The sequence below is a fragment of the Eubalaena glacialis genome, chromosome 4 (assembly GCF_028564815.1).
Source record: "Eubalaena glacialis isolate mEubGla1 chromosome 4, mEubGla1.1.hap2.+ XY, whole genome shotgun sequence".
NCBI classification, from domain to species: Eukaryota; Metazoa; Chordata; class Mammalia; order Artiodactyla; family Balaenidae; genus Eubalaena; species Eubalaena glacialis.
Genome location: NC_083719.1, coordinates 156,529,285 through 156,556,319, shown reverse-complemented (window position 1 = coordinate 156,556,319; position 27,035 = coordinate 156,529,285). Strand labels below are relative to the sequence as shown.

General features: G+C 39.4%; 1 long non-coding RNA gene across 1 annotated transcript; it reads left to right on the top strand.

Moving 5' to 3' along the window:
• Window positions 1-186: 186 nt before the first annotated feature.
• On the top strand, window positions 187-26,263 carry LOC133091086 (uncharacterized). The gene is made up of 5 exons (XR_009700853.1): window positions 187-405; window positions 20,864-20,978; window positions 23,086-23,149; window positions 25,280-25,316; window positions 26,177-26,263. It is a non-coding gene; the product is annotated as an uncharacterized LOC133091086 (long non-coding RNA).
• The last annotated feature ends 772 nt before the right edge of the window (window positions 26,264-27,035 follow it).

Below are 27,035 nucleotides of genomic sequence, written 5' to 3'. Positions count from 1 at the left end.
CCGTGTGCGCGTGTGCGCCCGCGCCGGCCAGCAGCCCAGAGCCCCCGCCTGCCAGCCCCCGAAAAATGCCCGAGGCCCGCGCGCGCCCGAGTCGCACTCCCGGGAGGCTGGCGTCGGCCCGGGGCGGGGCTGGGGAATCGCGCAGGGGGCGGGGCGCGGTGACGTCGGTCGCCCGGGCCGAGCTGTGGCTGTGGTGGCGGCGGCGGCGACGGCGCCCGGGCAGCAGCGGCAGCGGCAGCCCTGAGCAGGGTGAGACGGCCGCGGTGGCGGCAGCTCGGGGTCGGGCGGCGCCTGGAGCTTCCCGCCCGTCGCTGGCGCTAGGCCCCTCGGCTCTCCTCCGCCCGCTCCTCCTCACGGCCCTGGCTGGGTCCCGGCAGCGCGCCCCCGGGGAGGGCGGAGCCGTAGGTGAGGCTGGCGGGCGTGGGGCTGGGGGCTAGCGGGCGGGGGCTCTGGGTTAGAGCAAGTGACTTTAATCCAGGTCTCTTTAGCTCAAGAGCACAGAGGAGAGTGTGAGGAAAGGGTGAGGCCACAAGGAATTGTTCACTGGGTAAATTTTCCCCAAACCTCCCTAACTGGGAGAAATTGACCACTGGATTATGTGCCTTGAAGGAAAGCAAAAATGTTGAAAGCAAAGAGTGTGGAGCTTGTTTAGAAAGCAAGCTCTATCATTTGGTCACCTTCTGATAATAGCATTGGCTGAGACCTGACCATTTACAATGAAGGCACTTCTGTAGGTAATAAGTTCCAGGAGGGCCAGGACTGAGTATGTCTGTTTCAGCATTTAGCATGGTGTAGCATCTTAGAGCCCGGTACATTATTGGCATATAGTAGACTTAAAAATGAATATTTGCGGATTGTCTGAATGAGTGGATGTGTGTGATTCATATCCTATTTGCAGGTCCTATGCCCTACAGTGGGTTTTCAGTGTCAGATTGTGAAAGTATTTATGCCGGGGATTGGCATTGTTCCCTATCTAATAGATAAAGATTACACATCAAAGGACTTGACACTGACATCCCAAAAGCCTCATAGGAATTACTTAACAAAAAAATAAAATTGGATTCTGTATAATTTCTAATTTATAAGCTGGCCAGAACAGTGATATTTCAGCCAGTCCTCTGGTAGTTCCAATGATGTCCCCATGATCACCCAGGCATAATCAGAATGGCTTTAGGATTTGGGAGCCAAAATGTTCCTCAGTATTTACTGCTTTGCTAGTCCATTTAAGAAAATGGACTATTGAAAAAATAGCTTCAGACACAATATGGCATTTTATGATTTAGCACGAAATCTGCGAAATATAGAGGTAATCTGAAGCCTGCAATGGTAAAGTTCCCTCTGCTATTGAAGTTATTGTCTTTAAACAATGATTCTACATCAGTAATGCTATATCTATATCTATATCTATATCTATATATATATATATTTATGATATTCAGGTTAATTTCCTCTTCTCTCTAAGCAAGTAATTGGTTGGTTGGTATGAGAGATGGTGTGGCTTCCAAAGGTGAAAAGTATTATTTTGTTGTAATTTCCGGCTACCTAAGGATGGGAGAGGCCCAGGACACTGCAGTCAGTATATTATGTGGAGCAGGTTATAGTGTGGTTTATTTATGAACTTTTACATGTTTATTTTCTATGCAAGTTTGTGTGCTCCTTTCTGAGTTTTGGTAGATAAGTGTTTTGTAACTTTGGAATACTTGGAGTTATATATATATATATTTTAACGTAGTAGTTAAAGCCGTGGAGAGTGTACTAGTCTACGTAGGTTCAAATTCTGGCTTTACCCTATGACTTCCCTGTGGCTTCCTCTGCTCACCTATTAAAAAGGAGTATAATAAGACTGCTGTGGTGAGTTATATACTAAATGCTATTTAAGCATTTGCTGTAACGATTATGTATACTCGAAGGCAAGGAACTTGCCCCTTGATCGTCTCTGTATTCCTAGTGCTTAAGAATTCCTAGTGCTTTTCTAGTGCATTGTCTTAGGACAGAGATAGCTCAGTATAGTTCTTCTCACTATAAAGTACTGTTACGTTGAAAGTGTTTGCTTGTGTACTAATGATCTATGACATATCTGCTGAGGACAAGGAAAGGAATAGTTTTAAAACTGCAATGGATAACAAAAGATTGTATGATGTAATGCCTTTATTATGTAATGATAAAACTAACAAATGATCATGGTAGAAAATTTGAAAAACTCCTAGACAAAATAGAGATCAACCAAATTTGCAGTAACTTTCAGAGTGTAGAGTTGTCCATGAATATTAGTGCTTTCACATTTTCCAGGACTTCAAGTAGACTCTGCTTCTTAAGAGTCTATTCATGAGATTTTATTTTAATGATGTTTTCATCATGGGGGGACACACACACAGAAATCTGTTAAAAAGAAAAAAAAAAAAGAAAGACATGTAAATCACTGATGTTTCAGATAGCCACATGAAATAAAGTGAGAAAGGTCAACAAGCTGAAAGAATGTGGAGTAGCATCTCCTTAATCGCTTACATAATTCTGATAATTACCTCTTTGTGGATCAAGTAATTAATGGGGAATCTAATTCAAGAAAAATGTATGAACTTCAAGCCTTCTTGAAGCCAAGTATTTCTTTCCACAAAAGGTTACTTTCCACGGCCATGCTTCCTTATCACCTGACAGGGAAAGAGTATTGTATGGCAAAGGATCTTCCCGAAGGAGGGTGCTTCCCACACTGATTGTCATAAATGACTTCGGAATTACTGTTGCTGTATTACCAAAATCTTAAACTAGGATATTTTTGACAGATGCGGTCCTTAGTTAATTTTTAGAGCTACAAACTGTCAGATGGCTCTGAAATAACAATTGTCTGGCTATTCTTCAGGGTGATCACAATACGGTAATGACCTTGAGGTATCACTAAAAAGCAGGAAGGTGTGAGTCTTCCTTTGGTTCCAGAGTGAAATGCGAGTTGGAGTTGAAGTTGGAAAAGAGGCCGACAACCAAGTGATAGAGAAGGAAATGTGAGGTCATTAGTGAAAAACCAGGTTTAAGTTAAGGTGAAAAGGCATGAGGAAATGGTCAACCGTTACAGTATTACAAAGATCATCACGAAGCATATCCATGAATGTGGTTTGTATTGCAATCTGCTGAAAAAGAGAGAAATATCCTGGCCTGGCCTGGCCTTCATGAAGATTATATTTTATTGATTCTGATGATAGATTATTGTTGAAGAGGGCCTCCTATAAATTATAACCATGCGAAGGCAGCAAGATAATTTTTTTTTCTTTATGTATGTGTTTCTCATTCCTACTCACTTCTCTCTTAGGGGAAGAGAAAATCACAAAAAAACAAAAATGTCAAATCTCAGCTATTCATTTGCAAAATAATTTTTTCCCCAAATTTGAATGGAGGCAATAGGTTAACCGTTAAGATTTGTAAGGCTCAAAAAGCTAGATTTTTACAAAGTGTAGCCAAATTTTATTCCATAAATAATAGCTTTGGAAAGAATATGGGACGATGCAAAGTTGGAAAAAGCTGGTTTTTCTTTCGTAAATGACTTCACTGTGTTGGGAGAAGAGGCAGAGAAGAAATCAAAGTAATTAAACATGGGGTGAGTTTTTCTGATAGGGGACTCTAGTGCTTTAAAATAGACTACATAATCCTAGGGATAATCTGAGGGTAGAACAGACCAATGCCTTATTTCCAATCTGGTACCCTGGAAGAAAACAGTGTATTTCCTTTGAGGTCTTGAGAGGTTTTTCTTCTGCTTTGTTTTGTTTTGGGTTCATTTTGTAGTCAACCTTATTAAGGTATCATTTGCATACAATAAACTGCAGACATTTTTAGCTAACAGTTCAGTGACTTTTAATTAATGTATACATTTGTATAACTACCACCCCCATAAAGATAGATAACAATTCTAAAACCCGAGAAAGTTTCCTCCTAGGCTTTTGCAAAAGTATCCCCATCTCCCACCCCAAAGCAACCACTGATCTGTTTTTTATCTTTAGAGATGAATTTTGCCCAGTTTAGAATTTCGTGTCAGTTGAATAATACCGTAGGTGCCCTTTTGATCTGGCTTCACTTGCTCAGCATATGGTTTTTGAGATTCATTCATGTTGGGATGTTTTAAACCAGGACTTTAGCCTGGGTGGCTGATTGTGTCTGAAGGCACCTATAGGTACATCTGAGTCTCTGGCATTGTCACTGTCTGTTCTTGGCTCAGTATTTTCAACTTTACTAAGAAGAAGCACAAGGTTGAAGTAAGGAAGATCATTGTCAGTATACTGGAGGTGAAGTGGGTTCTGTTATAGAATATTCTCAGCATAAATTGACCTGCTTGGAATCATTGTGTTGATAATCGACAAGGATACTCTTCCTCCAAAAACCTTGATACTATAAAACTTCTAAAGGACGCTGTCCTAGGACTCTTTTAGTCTTAATTTTTTGGGAAACATTTCTGGAAAATTCAAATGCTCACAACCTGAAAGAAGCAATTATTCACCTGAAGGCTAACTCTGCTAAAGTTGAGTTGTCTGACCTTTACATGCTGATAGAACCCAAATAGCCTTGCAAAACAATGCTCTCTTATTGGATATAAGCATATAGACTACTTAAGATGGATGTGTATATGCAGTAAAGTAAAAAAAACAAAGAATCTTTGAGTTTCCCTTGCAGGTTTTTAAAATTTTTTCATTTAAGTTTCTATAGCATATGCTAATAGTTTAGGGTAACCTCAGGTTAGTTTTAGGTCCACTCTTTACATAAATGTTGAAGTACTCCATACCCACCTTTTTTCTACCTTCCTTCTCTTCTTCCATCTTTCCTTTCTAACTTCTTATAATCCATTATACTTAATCCTGCATTTGTTGAGGTGGCAATTAGTGTAGGAAAATTGAAAGCAGTGTGAAATTTTGCTGTTCAGAATGCATGTTGACCAAATTCTATATTGAGAAAAGGTCTGAATTTACCCACAGGAACCCTTTCTCAGCGTCTTTGAATAAAGGCCATAGAAACTGGGCTATAATATCCTGACAGGTATGTAGAATTCATAGCAATAGCCCTCAAAGAGCTTACCTAGCGTAGATGCATATGAATGCATTTAATGATTGCTTTACTGGCAGCAGTGCCAACATACACAGTCTATTTTGTTTTATATCATTATCATTACCTGCTGTTTACCGCTGTATACATTGCTAATGGTGTGGTTTCTATGGCTTGTGAATTTCACGGCCAAATAATATGTAATTTATTGCACACTTTAGTGTAGAGGATGGAGACTCCATAAATTTTCGTGTGCTCTTTGCCCCTTTGGAATGTATTACACTGAGATCAGGCAAAGTAATAAATTTACTTCAAATGTGTGTGATAGCTAAACATCAATTAGGACTGATGGGCAATATTTCTTCTTCCAGCAACATAACAGTTTTTAAAGACTAAGCCATTGAACGTGGAGTTACTGAACATGGGACTCAGTTCACTGGGATCCCTTCTTAGAAAAATAAAGGAAAACTTGAATTGGATATGTGTGGCTTATTCAAGTAGTAACTAATCAGCTACATCTTCGTGAACTTAATTTGTCACAGTCGTTTGGTATTTTATTACCTCTCTTCCCCTTCTTCCCCTGACTCTCATGAGAATGGATTATGAGTATCTTAAAACATACTAGGTCGTCTTCCATCCCTGTTAATCTAACTACAAAAGCACACTTTCCTTATCCAATGTAACTTACTGTCTTTTAGCGTAGCTGTGGTTTTAATTCTCTACAGAATTAAAACCAGCAAGAGAAACATTTTCAAGGAGCCACCACATTGTAGAGCTTTAGAAAGAAGACTTTAGAATTAAGGGCAAGTATATCATTTTATAGCTAAAGCACCTGAGGCCTAAAGTAGGAAGGTAACCATCGAGGTCAGGGAAAGGGGTTGAAGATCAGGTTTCAAGCTGAGAAGGAGTCTACAGGGACTCAATCTGAGCAGTTCAAAAACAAAGGAGACCACGAATGTTCTGGGAAGGCTGGCATCTGGCCTCAAGTGTGGGATTTCAGACAGGGAGTGGGCCCGGGGGGAACTGAGCTTCTGCAGTAGGCAGAGAAGTCCACCTCATCTCCAGAAAGTGCCACTGACGTCAGGGAGTTGAGGGGAAAGAGCAATGAATTCCAGTCCACCTGAGAAAGCAGGCCAATCTGATTAACTCTGAATTTAGGCTTATTTCAGATACTTCTTGAGAAAGAACTTGGACAAGCGCAAGTCCCGTGCAGCCTCTTTAAATCCATGCCCAGTATTTTCTGGTGGAGCTGCTTAAACCCTCCAAGTGACTCCAGTGTTTTAATTTCTCTCTATATTTAATTCTGACAGTTCTATGATTGATTATTTAATGGGCAAATAAGTAGGATCACAAAAGAGTGTGAATGTATTTTACAGGATGAGGATGGGCGGAGTGGAGCAGTCTGGAATAGGACACCAGTAAAAAGGGATCTGGGTAAATAAGAACGTCTATTAGAAATGGAGAGGAATTCGCAAGGAAATTAGTGCCTGACACCACGCCCTTCTCTCTGCATGTTTAGAAGCTAGTTTCTAATTTTCTTTTCATAGGAGATGTCCCTGTGATGAATTGTCTTTTACCTCCACACTGTTTATCACATGGACATATTGTGAAGTTTGTGTGAGAGAAAGCAAGGATTAGAATTTGTCTTGCAAGCAGCTATAAACACTTCCTGGAACAATCTAGGGTAGAAGGAAAAGGAAAGGAAGGTGGAAACAAAGGAGAAAGACAGCTAATGATGCTGGAGTCTCTCGCTGGGATTTGTGGTATCGCTTTTTGAAACTAAGTACAGAAAGTCAGAACTTGACTGATTGTTTCTTGGTCACGGTTTGTTTTCATTTTTGTTTTTTTCTTGCTGTCTCATCAGTTATTCCAGCCAGTGCTATGTCATTTTCAGTTTCAGTAAGCATGCCTGTCTTGTTTCCATTCGCATTATTCATGCAAATGTTGATTGAACTGATAACCCCGAGTTATCAAGGAAATATTAGATACACCAGTGGATACATTTCTTAATTTTAGAAAAAAATTACCGAGTGAAGGTTAAAATAACTCCTCTTAAATTTGTCATTTAAAAAAAACTTCTCCTAACATACGATACCTCATTGCCTAATAGTGCCAGATAAATGAAGAATTCCTATGTATTCATGAATGCAGGCTAGTCTGTATATTTTTTGGCAGGTATGACCGTCACCGAGGGTAACGGCCTAGTTTGCTGGCCGTGTCCTGTCTCCTAAGAAAGTTGTAGTTTCTGTTGTCTTTCAGTTGGTCCATTGGATATCAGAAGTGAATTTATAAAACTATACTTACCTTTACACTTACTTTGTTTTGTTTTGTTTTACTTGAAAGATAGTTGATTGACAATGTTGTGTTTCAGGTGTACAGCCAAGTGATTCAGATATATATATTTCTTTTTCAGATCCTTTTCCATTATAGGTTATTACAAGGTATTGAATATAGTTGCCTGCGCTACAGAGTAGGACCTCGTAGTTTTATCTATTTTATATATAGTATACACTTACTTTGTGTGATCCAGGCTGGTCAGACCACATGATTATTTTCACTTCTGATATAATTTTTCAGGTCCAACCTCAAATCTTTGATAAGAAGATATTTTAAAATAAGTTTAGCATGTGTGTGCTCTAAATCCAACAGTAGTTATTAGAGATATGGTTTTGCACTAGGTATTCCTCTCTTTTTTGTTCTTGGCCAACCAATTGAAAATTAGCTTTTATTTTCTGGTTGGTTTGCTAGATGTTTATGACTATAATAAAAGTCTTAAATTTTGTCTCATATCTTAAAACACAATCTGAATTAGCAGTGGATATTGTGCTATACATAGGGGCTGTGATATAAATATAGTTTCCAACTTCAAAAACATATAACCTAGAAGGGAACACACACAGACACATATGCAGCAATTATGGCAACTGCATTTGTTTACTAAGTGAAATAGTACTGAGATGGATAAAGTGCTAGCAAGCCTTGAACAGCCAAATTAGCTTCAAAAATAGATGTGGACTTCTTTAAAAATATGTTTAACATTTTTCCAGCTACATGTAGAATATAACTTAGCATAAAAACGGTATGGGTTTTTTTTAAGTAATTTAGCATTTTGACATCCTCATAATGAAATTAAATCCAGAAGGAGGTTTCTCTCCATGATCTCTTGAAATGGTCCTTGATGATCCACAATATTTCCCATCATCACAAACGTGGTACCAAGGGCAGGAAACTCCAACATTATTAAAGTTTCATAAAGCAAAGTCAATTTTAAGAATAGAATGTCTCCAGACTGATAAAGGTCTTGACAGATAATTTCAAGGGAAGCATAAATTATTTTCTGTTTGTCAGAGGGCAAAAATATTTAGGTTGAGTTAATGAGTGGTAGAGTTTTTGAGTGGAGAGTGTCCTTAAAATATTATGTAGATCTGTACTGTCAACAGATGCTAGCCACGTGGCATTATTTATATTTAAACAAATTTAAAAATAAGATTAAAAATTCAGTTCCTCAGTTGCATTTGCCATATTTCAAAGATGTTTATTAGCTCCATGTAGCTATTGAATATTGCATTGCATGGTCCAGATATAGAATGTTTCCATTATCACTGAAAAGTCTATTGAGCAATACTAAAATTATACCCAGATATTCACAGAGAAGGCAACCAAGTCTCAAGGAAATAATATAACTTCCCCAAGGTCACACAGCTTTTTTTTTAAAGAAAAACAAAATGACACAAAGGAAATAGTAACAGAGGCATTAAAGAAACCCAGTAAGTTTCTGGAGCAGTCAAAGTAGGGTTTAAAAGTGCATACTTAACTGTTAGCAGGGTTGAAGCTCTTGATGGTTGGTAAGATCTACCTGCCTGAATTTGGACATGAGCATTTTATGCAATGAATTAAAAGCAAAAAATCATTTCAGCGAATGGCTGCCAGCTCCATATTTTTAGCCACTGCTGTGCTTCCAGATTATGTTTATCACTTTCATATACAGGGCACCACTGTGAAATGTGATGGTTTATCTGACCCCAGAGAAATCAAGAAATCTTGTGGGGGTTATGGCTATATTTGAAAAGGTTGATTTTTAAATGCATCATGCAGACTGGCCCTGTTTTAAAAGGGATTCCTGCCATCAAATAACCAAAATGTAAACTCTCTTCTCACCTTGCAAAAGTCAAAGATACTCCCTGCATTTTTATTATTTCGTTGAAATCCAAATATTATTTTTCCATTCTCTAACTTGTTTTCCTCACAGTGTGATCAACTGTTGCCAAGGAAGGAAGGGTTAGATTTATCAATCAAAGTTTGCTAAAGGCCCCCTAGGTAATTGAACCCTCAGGAGAAACAATCGTCATGTATTCTTTTTCTGTTGTTTCAATATCTTCGTAAAGAGTCATTTCAATAAGTTTGGTTCTGTAGCAGAGGTTCTGTGAAGTGCTTATGTTCCTCAGAGGTCCAGAAAGCCTGCAAGTCTGTGGGTAAAGATGGGTAAAGAGAGAGAGGGAAGGAGGCTAGAGAGAGGCTCAGTGCTGAGATAAGGACTGAATAATCAAGGGGACGAGCACTGTGAAGTCATGTGGTCACCTCTCCCTCTAGAAATAAACATTGCCCTCAGTAAGCCTCCTCCTGCCCCAGAAGAGCATTAGGAAGGTCTGGAGAGGGGGAGTATTGGCAGAAATGGAAAAAGCAGGTTGAAGGGATTAGCCTGGAGCAGAGAGACCAAGAAACGCAAGCCAGTAGATGGAAGGCAGACTTTTCATGGAAGTCTCCAAGCCCAAGTCAAGTTCTGGGACCACCAAGTACAAGTCAAAGAGTGCTCATTTAACCCCTTTGGGCCCCCACGCGAGTGGAGGAAGACTGGACAGAGAGGGAGAAGGGGCCATTGAAGGTACAGTATTTACTATGGGATTTAACTCCTGAAAGGCCTCCCAGTAGCTTCAGATCTGCTCAAGAATCCTTTCATGTCCTGCTGGTCCGCAGTGAGTGGCTCACAGCTTCAAGGCCTCCTCTGCCAGATGGAGAACTATTTCAAACATCCTGCCTCTATTTTGTACTGTAGCAATGCAGACAGGAAACCTGACCCCATTTTCAGGTTCTAAAGAGAAATTTGAAGTACCTGAAAGACTGAGGAACATGGTGGCTTTTATTTAAGATGTGGAGATAGAGAGCACATACCTGGACTTGGGCCTGCAGCAGCACCAAATTGCACCAAGGGTTCCCTTTATTTTCTCTCCCGTCTGTGTTTCTTCTCCTTTTCCCTCGGCTGGATTAGCCACGGGGACTCCAAGTTCTTCATTCTGTGGTCCTGGTACCAAGATTCTCCTGCGAATTACAAAGTTATTCACCTTCTACATCGAGCACTTCTTATTTTTTCCCCAGCAACGTAAGTCATCCTTAAGAGGAGTCAGGGTGCTAGCTCTTAAATATATTTTAGTCATCCCTTTGTACATTAAATGCTCTTTCTTGGAGACTGCTCCTGACATGGTGTTCACCGTGCTCTCAGCTGGCCTCCTGAAGTTCTGCCCTGCCTTCCCCACCAGGTACAGTTCAGGAGCTGCCTACCTCAGGGTGATAGGTTATCTTCTAGTTGCTTTATTCCTTTCCCTTTTACATTTAGAGAATATAATTTGAATACATAAACTTCTCTGTGACCACAGCTTTATTTGCGACCCACAGGTTTTGTTATGGCATATTTTCATTATCATTCAATTAATAAAATTCTGATTCCCATTGCGACTTTATCTTTGACCTACATAATGATCAGAAGTATGTTTTTAATATCCAACTATTTGGTAAAATATTGGTTATATATTTTTTAATTTCTTGCTTATTCGGAGTCTTGTTTTATAACCAGCATATAGTCAGTTTTATAAATGTGCCACGTGCACCTAAAAATTTCTGCGTAATATATATATTCCATCATTGTTGGTGCAGGGTTTTATGTAAATTTAGGCCAGAGTTTTTAATGATGCTATTCAGATCTTCTATAATCTGCTGATTTGTTGTTGTGGTTCTATGTTACTGATCTAGGTAATTTAGATTTTTCTATTTCGACTTAGTTTTTTGGAATTTCCCTTCATATATTGCATTGAAGTTTAGATTTATAATATACTCCTTGTAAAGTAACACTGGATTTTATTATCCTGCCTTATCGCCAGTGATAATTTTTGCTTTCAAATCTATGTTAACATTAAAAAATCTTCTTCAATTGTATTTATTGTTGTTATGACATAATTTTTGAATCCTTTAATTTTCAATCTGACTCTTGTCTCTTGTAAGTGGCATAGAATTAGGTTTTTTGTTTGTTTCAATAATCCTTGTCCTTTAATTTGAGTATTTACAGTTAATGTATTTTCTTATAGACCGTTTACTCCTTGTTTACTATTTGTCCCACCTTGTTATGTTCCTTTTGCTCTTCTTTCTTCCCTTTAGATTTCTTCAAATTCCATTTTCCCTTTTATTAGCTGGTTATTTTTACATAAGTAGCAGTTACACATGTACCATGACTTATTAGCTCTTTTACTGCTTCTCAAGCAATGCTGAGATGTTAAATTTCTTTGACTACTTTTTCCTCTTCCATTTGTTTTAATGCATTCTAATTTTTGATATATTTTATTATTACTCTTTTGTGCAGTTAGATTTTATTTAGGTTTATCCACTTATTTATCCTTTCTGTTATACATAATTCTTTATAAAGTCCTTATTTTTATCTGTGATAACCTTCCTTCTGCCTGCGGGTCTCCCTTTATAATTTAATTCAGTCGGTTCTGATGAGAACATATTTTCTAAATTTTGTTTGTCTGCAAATTTCCTTACTTCATCTTTCCTTCCAAAGAACATTTTCTCTGCCTCTAGAATTCCCAATGGGCAGTTCTTTTCTTTAGCACTTAAAAATGTTATTCCATTATTTTCTAGTATCCAATCAGTTTCGTTGAGAAGTAAGCTGTAATCTTAATCCTATTGTTCCTTTGAAAGGAATCTCTCTCTTTTTCCTGGGCTGCTTTTAAGATGTCATGTTTTTCTTTGTTATTCATGAATTGTACTGTGGTGATCTTAGGTGTGGTTTTCTTTGTATTTATTCTTGTTGCATTTTTTAGTGCTTATTGAATTTATGGCTCCATATATTCTTTTTGGTTTTAGAGAACTCTCAGCTGTTATTTCTGAAGTATGGTTTTCATCCCAATCTCTCTCTCCTTTTTTCTTTGGACTCCAGTTTACACATATGATAAAAATGTTTACTGTGGCCCATATGTCTCAAATGCACTTTTGTGTACTTTTTATTCTTTTCATTTCCCATGCTTTAGTCTTAACATTTTTACTACTCTGTCTTCCAGTTCACTTACCTCTCTTTACCTGTGTCCAATCCACTACCGAGTTTTAAATTTCGTATGCTTTTTAATTCTATCAGTTCAACTTCAATCAGTTTCTAGTTTCTAGTTGTCAAGTTAAATTCTCCACCTTGTCATCTATTTTCTTGAACTTGACAATATTTACCAATATATGTATGAACTTTAATGTTTAGGTCATCTGTGATTCTGATTCTGTTTTGTTTTTTATTCTAATTCTCCTTTTCTTGGTAGTCTTGGTGGTTCTTCAGTGAATACCAGACTTGGGATAGGACAAGTTGTAGAGAATCTGAATGACATTACAGTTGCCCTTTGAACAACCTGGGTTTGAACTGCACAGATCCACTTATATATGGATTTTTTTTCAATAAGTAATACAGTACTACATGATCTGTGGTTGGTTGAATCCTCAGATTCAGAACCACAGATAAGAAGGGCCGACCATAAAGTTATATGTGGATTTTTGACTGCACAGGGAGTCAGCGTCTCTAACCCCCACATTGTTCAAGGGTCAACTGTATTTTCTTGAGGAGAGAATTTCCTATTCTTAGGTAGGAAGCAGAGGGGAAGATCACCTCAGTCACTGGACCAACTTCATACTCATTTTCCTTCTTTATAAGGTTCAATGTAGATGTTGCATCAACCTTCCTAACACACAGATGCACACACACACACACACACACATATGTAGAGACTTTCAATGTCCTAATTCATATCATTAGTTTTTTTTTTTAATTTTTAAAAACATTTTATTATAGAAAAAAAACAATAAAATATAAACAAAAATAGCAGTATAATGAACTCTTCTGTATCCATCATCCAGGTTCAACTCATAGTTAATCTTTTTTTTTTTTTTATTTCTGAGATATACATTTTAAAGTAATAACTAGAATTATGACTTATAACATTATACCAGAACATATAAGATTTTTAGAAATTTCATGTAATGTCTGAAACATTTATATTAACATATTTCCATACAAATAACCCAATGAAAGTTTAGTATTGTTTTGTTTGTTTGTTTTTATACTGCAGGTTCTTTTTAGTCATCAATTTTATACATTTCAGTGTATACATGTCAATCCCAATCACCCAATTCGGCGCACCACCATCCCCACCCCACCGCAGTTTTCCCCCCGTGGTGTCCATACGTCTGTTCTCCACATCTGTGTCTCAACTTCTGCCCTGCAAACCGGCTCATCTGTACCATTTTTCTAGGTTCCACATACATGCGTTAATATACGATATTTGTTTTTCTCTCTCTGACTTACTTCACTCTGTATGACAGTCTCTAGATCTATCCACGTCTCAGCAAATGACTCAATTTCGTTCCTTTTTGTGGCTGAGTAATATTCCATTGTATATATGTACCACAACTTCTTTAACCATTCATCTGTCGATGGGCATTTAGGTTGCTTCCATGACCTGGCTATTGTAAATAGTGCTGCAATGAACATTGGGGTGCATGTGTCTTTTTGAATTATGGTTTTCTCTGGGTATACGCCCAGTAGTGGGATTGCTGGATCATACGGTAAATCTATTTTTAGTTTTGTAAGGAACCTCCATACTGTTCTCCATAGTGGCTGTATCAATTTACATTCCCACCAACAGTGCAAGAGGGTTCCCTTTTCTCCACACCCTCTCCAGCATTTGTTGTTTGTAGATTTTCTGATGATGCCCATTCTAACTGGTGTGAGGTGGTAACTCATTGTAGTTTTGATTTGCATTTCTCTAATAATTAGTGATGTTGAGCATCTTTTCATGTGCTTCTTGGCCATCTGTATGTCTTCTTTGGAGAAATGTCAATTTAGGTCTTCTGCCCATTTTTGGATTGGGTTGTTTGTTTCTTTAATATTGAGCTGAATGAGCTGTTTATATATTTTGGAGATTAATCCTTTGTCCGTTGATTCGTTTGCGAATATTTTCTCCCATTCTAAGGGTTGTCTTTTAGTCTTGTTTATGGTTTCCTTTGCTGTGCAAAAGCTTTGACGTTTCATTAGGTCCCATTTGTGTATTTTTGTTTTTATTTCCATTACTCTAGGAGGTGGATCAAAAAAGGTCTTGCTGTGATTTATGTCAAAGAGTGTTCTTCCTATGTTTTCCTCTAAGAGTTTTATAGAGTCCGGTCTTACATTTAGGTCTCGAATCCATTTTGAGTTTATTTTTGTGTCTGGTGTTAGGGAGTGTTCTAATTTCATTCTTTTACATGTAGCTATCCAGTTTTCCCAGCACCACTTATTGAAGAGACTTGTGTTTTCTCCATTGTCTATCTTTGCCTCCTTTGTCATAGATTAGTTGACCATAGGTGCGTGGGTTTATCTCTGGGCTTTCTATCTTGTTCCATTGATCGATGTTTCTGTTTTTGTGCCAGTACCATATTGTCTTGATTACTGTTGCTTTGTAGTATAGTCTGAAGTCAGGGAGTCTGATTCCTCCAGCTTCGTTTTTTTCCCTCAAGACTGCTTTGGCTATTCGGGGTCTTTTGTGTCTCCATACAAATTTTAAGATGATTTGTTCTAGCTCCGTAAAAAATGCCATTGGTAATTTGATAGGGATTGCATTGAATCTGTAGATTGCATTGGGTAGTATAGTCATTTTCACAATGTTGATTCTTCCAATCCAAGAACATAGTATATCTCTCCATCTGTTGGTATCATCTTTAATTTCTTTCATCAGTGTCGTATAGTTTTCTGCATACAGGTCTTTTGTCTCCGTAGGTAGGTTTATTCCTAGGTATTTTATTCTTTTTGTTGCAGTGGTAAATGGGAGTGTTTCCATAATTTCTCTTTCAGATTTTTCATCATTAGTGTATAGGAATGCAAGAGATTTCTGTGCATTAATTTTGTATCCTGCAACTTTACCAAATTCATTGATTAGCTCTAGTAGTTTTCTGGTGGCATTTTGAGGATTCTCTATGTATAGTATCATGTCATCTGCAAACAGTGACAGTTTTACTTCTTCTTTTCCAACTTGTATTCCTTTCATTTCTTTTTTTTTCTCTGATTGCCATGGCTAGGACTTCCAAAACTATGTTGAATAATAGTGGTGAGAGTGCACATCCTTGTCTCGTTCCTGATCTTAAGAGGAAATGCTTTCAGTTTTTCACCATTGAGAATGATGTTTGCTGTGGGTTTGTTGTACATGGCCTTTATTATGTTGAGGTACGTTCCCTCTATGCCCACTTTCTGGAGAATTTTTATCATAAATGGGTGTTGAATTTCGTCAAAAGCTTTTTCTGCCTCTATTGAGATGATCACATGGTTTTTATTCTTCAATTTGTTAATATGGTGTATCCCATTGATTGATTTGCGTATATTGAAGAATCCTTGCATCCCTGGGATAAATCCCACTTGATCGTGGTGTATGGTCCTTTTAATGTGTTGTTGGATTCTGTTTGCTAGTATTTTGTTGAGGATTTTTGCATCTATATTCATCAGTGATATTGGTTGGTAATTTTCTTTTTTTGTAGTATCTTTGGTTTGGGGATCAGGTGATGGTGGCCTCATAGAATGAGTTTGGGAGCGTTCCTTCCTCTGCCGTTTTTTGGAAGAGTTTGAGAAGGATGGGTGTTAGCTCTTCTCTAAATGTTTGATAGAATTCACCTGTGAAGCCATCTGGTCCTGAACTTTTGTTTGTTGGAAGATTTTTAATCACAGTTTCAATTTCATTCCTTGTGATTGGTCTCTTCATATTTTTTGTTTCTTCCTGGTTCAGTCTTGGAAGGTTATACCTTTTCTAAGAATTTGTCCATTTCTTCCAGGTTGTCCATTTTATTGGCATAGAGTTGCTCATAGTAGTCTCTTAGGATGCTTTGGATTTCTGCAGTGTCTGTTGTAACTTCTCCTTTTTCATTTCTAATTTTATTGATTTGAGTCCTCTCCCTCTTTTTCTTGATGAGTCTGGCTAATGGTTTATCAATTTTGTTTATCTTCTCAAAGAACCAGCTTTTAGTTTTATTGATCTTTGCTATTGTTTTCTTTGTTTCTATTTCACTTATGTCTGCTCTGATCTTTATGATTTCTTTCCTTCTGCTAACTTTGGGTTTTGTTTGTTCTTCTTTCTCTAGTTCCTTTAGGTGTAAGGTTAGATTGTTTACTTGAGATGTTTCTTGTTTCTTGAGGTAGGCTTGTATAGCTATAAACTTCCCTCTTAGAACTGCTTTTGCTGCATCCCGTAGCTTTTGGATCGTCGTGTGTTCATTGTCATTTGTCTCTAGGTATTTTTTGATTTCCTCTTTGATTTCTTCAGTGATCTCTTGGATTTTTAGTAACGTATTGTTTAGCCTCCATGTGTTTGTGTTTTTTACGTTTTTTTCCCTGTAATTGATTTCTAATCTCATAGCGTTGTGGTCAGAAAAGATGCTTGATATGATTTCAATTTTCTTAACTTTACTGAGGCTTGATTTGTGACCCAAGATGTGATCTGTCCTGGAGAGTGTTCCGTGTGCACTTGAGAAGAAAGTGTAATCTGCAGTTTTTGGATGGAATCTTCTATGAATATCAATTATATCTGTCTGGTGTATTGCCTCATTTAGAGCTTCTGTTTCCTTATTTATTTTCATTTTGGATGATCTGTCCATTGGTGTAAGTGAGGTGTTAAAGTCCCCCACTATTATTGTGTTACTGTCGATTTTCTCTGTTATAGCTGTTAGCAATTGCCTTATGTATTGAGGTGCTTCTATGTTGGGTGCATATATATTTATAATTGTTATATCTTCTTCTTGGATTGATCCCTTGATCATTATGTAGTGTCCTTCTTTGTCTCTTGTAACATTCTTTACTTTTTTAATTTTTTTATTTTTTTAATTATTAGCACCTTTAGTTATTATTTATTTATTATTATTATTTTTTGGCTGTGTTGGGTCTTCGTTTCTGTGTGAGGGCTTCCTCTAGTTGCGGCAAGCGGGGGCCACTCTTCATTGCGGTGCACGGGCCTCTCACTATCGTGGCCTCTCTTGTTGCGGAGCACAGGCTCCAGACGCACAGGCTCCAGACGCGCAGGCTCAGTAGTTGTGGCTCACGGGCCTAGTTGCTCCGCGGCATGTGGGATCTTCCCAGACCAGGGCTTGAACCCGTGTCCCCTGCATTAGCAGGCAGATTCTCAACCACTGCGCCACCATGGAAGCACCATTCTTTATTTTAAAGTCTATTTTATGTGATATGGGTATAGCTACTCCAGCTTTCTTTTGATTTCCATTTGCATGGAATATTTTTTTCCATCCCCTCACTCTCAGTCTGTATGTGTCCCTAGGTCTGAAGTGGGTCTCTTGTAGACAGCATATTTGTGTGTCTTGTGTTTGTATCCATTCAGCAAGCCTGTGTCTTTTGGTTGGAGCATTTAATCCATTCACGTTTAAGGTAATTATCGATATGTGTGTTCCTATGACCGTTTTCTTAATTGTTTTGGGTTTGTTTTTGTAGGTCCTTTTCTTCTCTTGTGTTTCCCACTTAGAGAAGTTCCTTTAGCATTTGTTGTAGAGCTGGTTTGGTGGTGCTGAATTCTCTTAGCTTTTGCTTGTCTGTAAAACTTTTGATTTCTCCATCGAATCTGAATGAGATCCTTGCCGGGTAGAGTAATCTTGGTTGTAGGTTCTTCCCTTTCATCAGTTTAAGTATATCATGCCACTCCCTTCTGGCTTGTAGAGTTTCTTCTGAGAAATCAGCTGTTAACCTTATGGGAGTTCCCTTGTATGTTTTTTGTCGTTTTTCCCTCGCTGCTTTCAATAATTTTTCTTTGTCTTTAATTTTTGACAATTTGATTACTATGTGTCTCGGCGTGTTTCTCCTTGGGTTTATCCTGTATGGGACTCACTGCGCTTCCTGGACTTGGGTGGCTATTTCCTTTCCCACGTTAGGGAAGTTTTCGACTATAATCTCTTCAAATATTTTCTCTGGTCCTTTCTCTCCCTCTTCTCCTTCTGGAACCCCTATAATGCGAATGTTGTTGCATGTAATGTTGTCCCAGAGGTCTCTTAGGCTGTCTACATTTCTTTTCATTCTTTTTTCTTTAGTGTGTTCCGCAGCAGTGAATTCCACCATTCTGTCTTCCAGGTCACTTATCCGTTCTTCTGCCTCAGTTATTCTGCTATTGATTCCTTCTAGTGTAGTTTTCATTTCAGTTATTGTATTGTTCATCTCTGTTTGTTTGTTCTTTAATTCTTCTAGGTCTTTGTTAAACATTTCTTGCATCTTCTCGATCTTTGCCTCCATTCCTTTTCCGAGGTCCTGGATCATCTTCACTATCATTATTCTGAATTCTTTTTCTGGAAGGTTGCCTATCTCCACTTCTTTGAGTTGTTTTTCTCGGGTTTTATCTTGTTCCTTCATCTGGTACATAGCCCTCTGCCTTTTCATCTTGTCTATCTTTCTGTGAATGTGGTTTTTGTTCCACAGGCTGCAAGATTGTGGTTCTTCTTGCTTCCGCCTTTTTAAGACTGTTGATACACAATGCCAAATTACCATCCAGAAATGCTATGCCAATTTGTAGTCCACCCCAACAGTGGATGTGAAGCCTGCTTCACACAAACACTGGCTTGTAGCACTTTTAAAAAAGTGTAAAACTACAAAAATGAGTACCTTTCCCTTTTTCATGCAAGTGGGATTACTCCAAATTTCATAACTTTTTTCAGTTAATTTAGCAAGTCTGTAAATTTGCATCTACTGCATCATTTTTTGTGACTGTTCAGTGTTCCATTATATGAATATGCCACAGTACACATAGTTTATCCATTCTTGTATATAAGCTATGTCCAGTTTTTCAGTTCCAAATAGTACTCCGATATGTATCCTTACCTATATCTCTATTTCTTTTGGTTAAATACTTAGAAAGAGAGTTGTTGGGTCAAAAGGGTATACACATTTTAAAGGCTTGGCTTAATCTGATAGGAGAATAACCACATTTTGTTTTATTTTGTATTCCTTTGATTTACTGGTGGGTTTACTGGCTGTTTGTATTAATTTGGCTAGTTGGTTAATTATACCCTGTGTCCATTCTTCTGTAGTGAGAGGTTGTAACGGTTGTATCCTATCCTGTCAGATCCAAATGTCTGACTTTCTATTTCTGTGTGTCATGGGGTGTTGAAAGACTCCAGTTATTTTAATGTGATGCTCCACACAACACTTAAAAAAATGACTCATGATAGTTGCCTTGCATGTAATATTTTTTAATACCTGCGCTTTTGTGATGATCCCTTTTGTTTAAGTGAGTAGGTTGTTCAGCCCCAGAACTACTAGAATTCATGATCATTTGTTCTAGTTTTTGTCTGACCTTTTACTGAGAGAGTTCTTGACCATCATACTTTCATGATAGGTTTTTAGTATGTACTGTGTCTTCACACATTCTTTGAATTTGTTATTATTTGTATCCTCCTAGACTTGTCTTTTTTGCTCTAAATCTAACAGTTATTACATTTCTTCTCTTTCGTTTTCCCCTTTTAACTAGTTTGAAGTGTGATTTGAAGCTCAAGATCATGATCAAAAGAATGCAGTGCCTTTCTCAGCTCCACCAGTTTTTGCTTCTGAGGTTTACATGCCACTGCTGCCCTTGCTAATTATGAACTGAGATTCATTTTGTGATGTTTTTTTCTCATAGGTTATATACAGTTATTCTTCAGTTCTGTAATTGTAGAATATGTTGGACGATTCATTGGTACTGAAGGCAGGGTTATCATTGCACATCCAAAAAGTGCTTTTTTTTTGTTTTGTTTTGTTTTTGTTTTTTGCTTTATTGTAGTATAATTGCTTTACAATGGTGTGTTAGTTTCTGCTTTGTAACATAGTGAATCAGCTCTACATTTACATATATCCCCATATCTCCTCCCTCTTGCGTTTCCCTCCCAGCCTCCCTATCCCACCCCTCTAGGTGGTCACAAAGCACCGAGCTGATCTCCCTGTGCTGTGCTGCTGCTTCTCACTAGCTGTTGTACATTTGGTAGTGTTTATATGTCCATGCCACTCTCTCACTTTGTCCCAGCTTACCCTTCCCCCTCCCCATGTCCTTAAGTCCATTCTCTACATCTGCGTCTTTCTTCCTGTCCTGCCCCTAGGTTCTTCATAACCATTTTTTTTTTTTAATTCCGTATATATCTGTTAGCATATGGTATTTCTTTTTCTCTTTCTGACTTACTTCACTCTGTATGACAGACTCTAGGTCCATCCACCTGACTACAAATAACTCAATTTCGTTTCTTTTTATGGCTGAGTAATATTCCATTGTATATATGTGCCACATCTTCTTTATCCATTCATCTGTCGATGGACACTGAGGTTGCTTCCATGTCCTGGCTATTGTAAATAGAGCTGCAATGAACATTCCAAGAAGAGGTTTTTAAATTGGATTATGCATTATGTGTGTGCGTATACGTTTCTGTTTTTTTCCATACCCAAAATTACAAACCTGCTGTGGCTGGTCTTGTGCAGGACTCTTCCACACGTGAGAAAATGAGAGTTGTCTATATGTTAAATCTGTATAGACTTTGCAAGTGACCTTTTGTCTTTCATCGAAAGCACTTGACCTGCAGCAGTGTGGCCTCACCAGTGAAAGAGCAAAGGCTTTACTAAAGGCCCTTGAAAGCAACAGAACTCTGGTCGTTTTGGATATAAGAAAAAAATCCACTTGTTGGTATGTGGTCACTTTTTTTTTTAAATTGATTAACACATAGCAAAACAAAAAGAGTTTGTTCACGTATTGACAGTTTTTAAAACTTAATGTGTTTCACTTTCCTCATCGTATACAGTTGGCCCTTGAACAGCTTGGGGGTTAGGGGTGCCGCCCCCCACGCAGTTGAAAATCTGGGTATAAGTTTATAGTCAGTGGTTCCGCATCTGTGGATTCAACCAACCTTGGCTCGTGTAGGACGATAGTACATATTTATTGAAAAATATCCGTGTGTCAATGGACCCGCGAGGTTCAAACTCATGTTGTTCAAGTGTCAACTGTACTTTTCTAATGTTGCACTTCCCTTATGTTTTTAGCAGATAATGTACTAATTAAAGTGAGTTATACCTTTAAATTGTTCTTATCTCTACTCTGAATAGAGGTGAACCTGGATACTAAGCCTGCTTCCACCAAGAGCATTATTTCCTTGTTGTGCAACCTCTGAATTCTTGCAAGGAGTACTTTATTCATTTGTCAGTTTCACAAGTAATTTTTTTAATAGCTTCTGTGTGCCAGATACGGGTCAGGCACTAGGGATGAAGCAGTGAACCAGACAGACAAAAGTCTTGCCCTCGTGGAGCTTACATTCTAGTGAAGGGGTTCAGATAGAAATGAGTAAACAGATAAGTAATATAATTTTAGACAGTAGGAAGTACAAAAATATCTTAATGTAAGGAGAGTGAGGGGGAGCAGGTAGGACTCCATTGGATAGGTTTGTTAGGGGACAGCTTCACTGGAGAAGTGGCATTTGAATGGAGACCTGAATGAAGAGAGGAGCAAGCCATGGAAGATGTGGGGTAAGCACATTCCAGGACAAGGAGGCAATGAGTATGCAGGCATGTAGGTGGGTGGAGTATTTAAGGAAAAGCAAGGAGGCCAACATGGTCAGAGTACTGAGTGAAGAAGAGTGTGGTATGACATGAGGTCAAGGAGCTAGCCAGGGGACTGATCTTGTAAAGTCCTGAAGGCCAGAATAAAGATTTGGATTATTCTAAATGAGTAGAGGGTTTTGAACTGGAAAAAGGCATGATCCAGATAGTATCTCAATAAGATGACCTGGTATAGAGAATAGACTTGGGGGATAAAGAAGAGAAACAGGGAGACCAGTTAGGAGACTATCACAGTGGTCCAAATAAGAGATGTTTATGGCTTAGCTTAGGTTGGAAGTTTGGAGCAAGTGAAAAGTGGTTGAATTCAGGTTGTGTTTTGAGGGTGTAGCTAACAGGGCTTGCTGATAGATTAGATGTGGGGTATGAAGGAAATAGTAACAAGGAGACAAGTCGTTGATGATTATGTGTGCAACTGGGTGGTATCACTTAGAAAAAGGGGGCTGATGGGAGGAGCAGCTTTTGAGGGAATATCAGGACTTTGGTTTGTTACCTTAGATGCCCTTTAGGTATCTAAGTGTCTGGACAGTGCTCAGACTGTACTTTCTATCCAAAGGTATCCAAAGCCACTTTAGATGCAAAATGTTTAAAGTTGACCTTTGCTGCTGCCAAAATAGTAGCCACTGGGGGCAGTCTGCAAGATGGCATCTTAGGTTTTTTTTTAACGTGATGATCCATTTATTTATTTATTTATTTATTTATTTATTTATTTATTTATTTATGGCTGTGTTGGGTCTTCGCTTCTGTGCGAGGGCCTTCTCTAGTTACGGCAAGTGGGGGCCACTCTTCATCGCAGTGCGCTGGCCTCTCACTATCGCGGCCTCTCACTATCGCGGCCTCTCTTGTTGCGGAGCACAAGCTCCAGACGCGCAGGCTCAGCAATTGTGGCTCACGGGCCCAGCTGCTCCGCGGCATGTGGGATCCTCCCAGACCAGGGCTCGAACCCGTGTCCCGTGCATTGGCAGGCAGACTCTCAACCACTGCGCCACCAGGGAAGCCCCGCATCTTAGGTTTTTGAGGAAGAAATTAGAATACTTAAAGGGGGAAATAAGTGTATAATTATGTAATGTAGATTTCATATTTAATTTTATGGGAAAAGCAATAATTAGTTGGCTTTTGGTTTTAAATGGAAATAGCCACTCACTGGGAAATAATTATTCTAATTTCAATTTATTTTACTTTAGATCATTCTGTGATGAAAGCAGTTATCAAAAAAGTTCTCCAGATGGAAGGAGTGCCAAGTCAGAGGTATATAACATGTTGTAGTTCTCTCGGAAGAATTTCTCTTTAATGGCTTGTTTTTCTTTCTTTCTTAAAAGAAAATTATCAAGGTACTTTCTGCCATCTTAAAACTTAAGTTTTTAGTGAAATGAAATGGCTTTTCTGTTTTTGAAAATGTTGTGTGATGCCTTAATTTAGGGTCCCAGAAATGCAGATTGAAAACCTTTTATTAACTTAAAGTATCTTAATTTCCAATGAAGATCAAACCCTCCAAAATTACCTGTAACTTAAATGGCATATTTATCATTTCTGTCTCAGTACCAGTGGATAACTTCTCCATCGGTGAAGGAACCATCCAAAACTGCTAGACAGAAGAAGAGAACTATAATTTTGGGAAGTGGTCGAAAAGGAAAAGCTACTATTAGAATTGGTTAACTCTTTCTTGTTTTTAATGCTACTAGAACTTATACCCCTTATGTTTTCCGATGTGCTAAAATTAAAACAGCCAGTATTAACCACATGCATATTAGGAGGCGCATATTAGGAGTCGCCAAGTGTGTCGGGTGCAGTGGACAGCTGAGGCACGTTTAGCCCAAAGGAAAGTTCCAGCGCATTGCAGAGAGCAGACGAAATACCCGGTGAAAATTCACTGTTGCTAAGGGTTGAAACGAATCAATAATTCTTCCTGTTTCTCAGGGTGTTCTGTTTGGCTGTTAATGAAATGTATTTCCAAGGAATGCAAGCATGTGGCTGAAAAGGCCTGCGGTGCCTGGGGGTCACAGTGAGACCCTCCCATCTCGCCCCCCTTGGCCATCCTGTGCTCTGGGAGCAGAGCTCTCAGCTACAAGTGAAACATAGTAGCTTCCATATCCGGATTCTAAGATTTTCTAAATCCCTTTAAAGGCCCCCTTCTCTGAGTGGTGCTTGACCTGCTGGTGTTTGGGGCAGGAGGGTGGGCTGGGTGGAGGATCTGAGCGCCATCCTGAGGGAATGGCTTTGGAGGCCTGTGTGAGCCTGAGACCGGGGGGCCCAGTGCCCGTGTCCGAGGGGAGGCTAGCGCTGACTCCAGCCGTGCCGAACCAGACGTCGCCCTCCTTCCCGACAAGCCAGCAAAGCCTGTCGCTCACATTCCTGGCTGTGCTGCTTACACGTGCCCTCTGGGAAGGCCAGCCTGGCAGAGCTGTTCCTGCCCTTTGGGCTGCTGGTAACTGAGTACCTAGCCTGGGTGCTGGAGGGGAGGATCCATAGATGGTGGAGGCCCAGTGCCTGCCCAGGGTGCTGCCCCTCTGCTGAGGGACGCTTGCCCAGCTGGTTAGACCTGTTCGCACCCAACTGCCCACAGTCAGCACCCAGGCTAGGAACAGCAGCCTCCCCATTTCCTCGATGTTTTCTAGTTTTGTTCCTTTCTTCTTTTCGCTGCCTTCCTCCCCAAAGAGGCAAGATACTAATCTTCAAGAACCAAATCAGGCCATGATTTTCCAGCTAAACTCATGACAGTTCCGCACTTCTGAATGACTGGGTACAAACATTTGCAAGGATGAGCTCTTGGGTGAGGCGCCAGCCAACTTTTCTAGCTTCATCTCTCTTGCTCGTGTGTGGGCACCCCCTGCTGCCCCAGATGCCTTGACTCCTCCATTTTCGTATATTCCTCCTCAGAATGCTGCCACCACCCCATCCTGGCCTTTGGGAATGTTAACTGGCTGTTCCCCACAGCATCCTGTCACCCTGGTCCACTCTTGTTAACCTCTGTATGCCCTTCTATGAAATCTTGTCAGGTCCAACTGGAGGAAGACCACCTATAGGTCAATTAGCTTGGGAAGGAACCCAACTGTGTGACCTGCTTCCCCTTTCCCAGTGTCTTTAAAATAACGTTAAAAAAAAAAAGAGAGAAAATGTTGTTCTAGAGCTCCTATACCATCTCTTAGCACCATCAGAAAACCATCCCCCAAAAGGGGGACCTCATTCATATGGAAAATAACTTCTTAACGTGTAGGCATTACCTTAGGGTATTCTAGACACTGGGGGAGGGAAAAACCATTGTATTTTTTTCTAACATTCGTGTTAAACTTCTTTCCAAAGTTCTTTAAACTGTGGTATTCTTACAGGTAGACAATGTTGCTGAACAAGCGTTTGTTTCTTCCCTTTTTCTTCCCCCAGGCTCAAAGATTTGGAAAGAGATAGTTTAACAGAAAAGGTAAGGTAATCTCCACCTTAACAAAATTTATGATCAAATGTGACCATTTGACAGACACTATGTAGTTCCTAAAAACAAATTTAAGTGGAATTGGCTCTCTTTTCCCTGAAGTTGAGGATAACGTGAATGTTTTTGTCTAACGTGCTGGACTAATAGGCTATTATTGGTTAGCTTTTGGTAACTCATCGAGTTTCCCAGTCTGGGTTCCGTACCATCAAGTCTGGATTATAATTTGTCCTGGTCACACTGTTTTTCAAAATCAGGTTTGTTCTAGTATGCTATTATGTGTCTGTTTCACGTTTAATCTTTCAATTTTTCACCACTCTGGAGATGGTGTGATATGATCTTAACGAAAACAACAGGAACATGTCTTGTGAATATGTAGTTTTCTTTTTGGCCGACTCAGCATTGCCTGCCATTCAGTCATTGTTATGTGACCAGGCAGTGTAACTATTTGTGTATTAGTCCATTGGTTTATAGCTTGGGAATGTGGAGACTTCTAAACCTATATCCTTCCCTTAGGAATGCGTGAAGGAGAAATGGAATCTCTTGCCTGAATTTCTGCAGACAGAAATAAAGAATCAGTTATGTGACTTGGAAACCAAATTACATAAAGAAAAATTATCAGAGGTTAAGTCGTCAGCATCCCAGCGGCTAGAAAACGTTTCCTCCCGTGTAACTTGTCTGTGACCAGGGAGGCAGGATAATCCCACCTCTCCCTGTTACCTGATAGTTATAAAGGAAGTGCATGTGTTTCCTTATTCTCTCATGGCCTCTTGTTTACATTCACTGCTACTTAAATTATCGTTTCCTGCTGTAGGAGGGCTACCTGGCTAAAGTCAAATCCCTTTTAAATACAGATTTGTCCTTGGAGAACGGAGCTCATGCTTTCAGTCGGGAAGTGAATGGATGTCTAGAAAACGGGAGCCAGACAAGCGGTGAGGAGCGCAGAGTGGAAATAACAGAGAAAAAGAAGTCCCCCAAACCTGTTTCCAAACTTTGCATGCCCAGGAGAAGCAAGTCCGATGGAGAAACAAAATGTAAGAGCACTTGACTCATTTGACCTCGTTGGAGTCTGGTACCGCCTAAGGGGAGGACAGACTTGGTGCCATAGGGTCTGTCTGTTCCCCCCACACACAACCCCTCCACCGGCAGTACTTGCTTTTTGTGTATCTTTTTTTTTATTTTTTGGGCGGTGGGGGTTGGGGGCTGGCTGTGTTGCTCGGCTTGTACGATCTTAGTTCTCCAACCAGGGATCGAACCCGGGCCCTCGGCAGTGAGAGTGCCGAGTCTTAACCACTGGACCGCCGTGGAATTCCCTCTTGTGTATACTTCTAACTAGCTTAGATATATACTTTAAATTTTTGTCTTCGACCAAGTTATAGAGCATTAGATCCCCAAATGTGGTTGAATTTATGAGGTATAAGAAAACAGGAGCTGCTGATATTTATGACTTGTAAGTTACATGCCTGTTTAAGCTAAACATTTATTCTTAGACTCCTTCCCCGCTTGTAGTCAGAGTAACTCTTGTGGAATTTTTAAAAATAAGAGCCTGGGACTTGAGCTCAGGTCAGGTGCTTGGCCACTTCATCGTTTGACGAAATAAGCAGAGGCCCTGTTTCCTTGTCCGTCTCAGGGTTGGGCCCTTCATAGGAGAGCTTGTGTTAAAATGGCCTAGCAAACTGGCAGGTGCTAATTTGATGACTTTATGAAGACAGT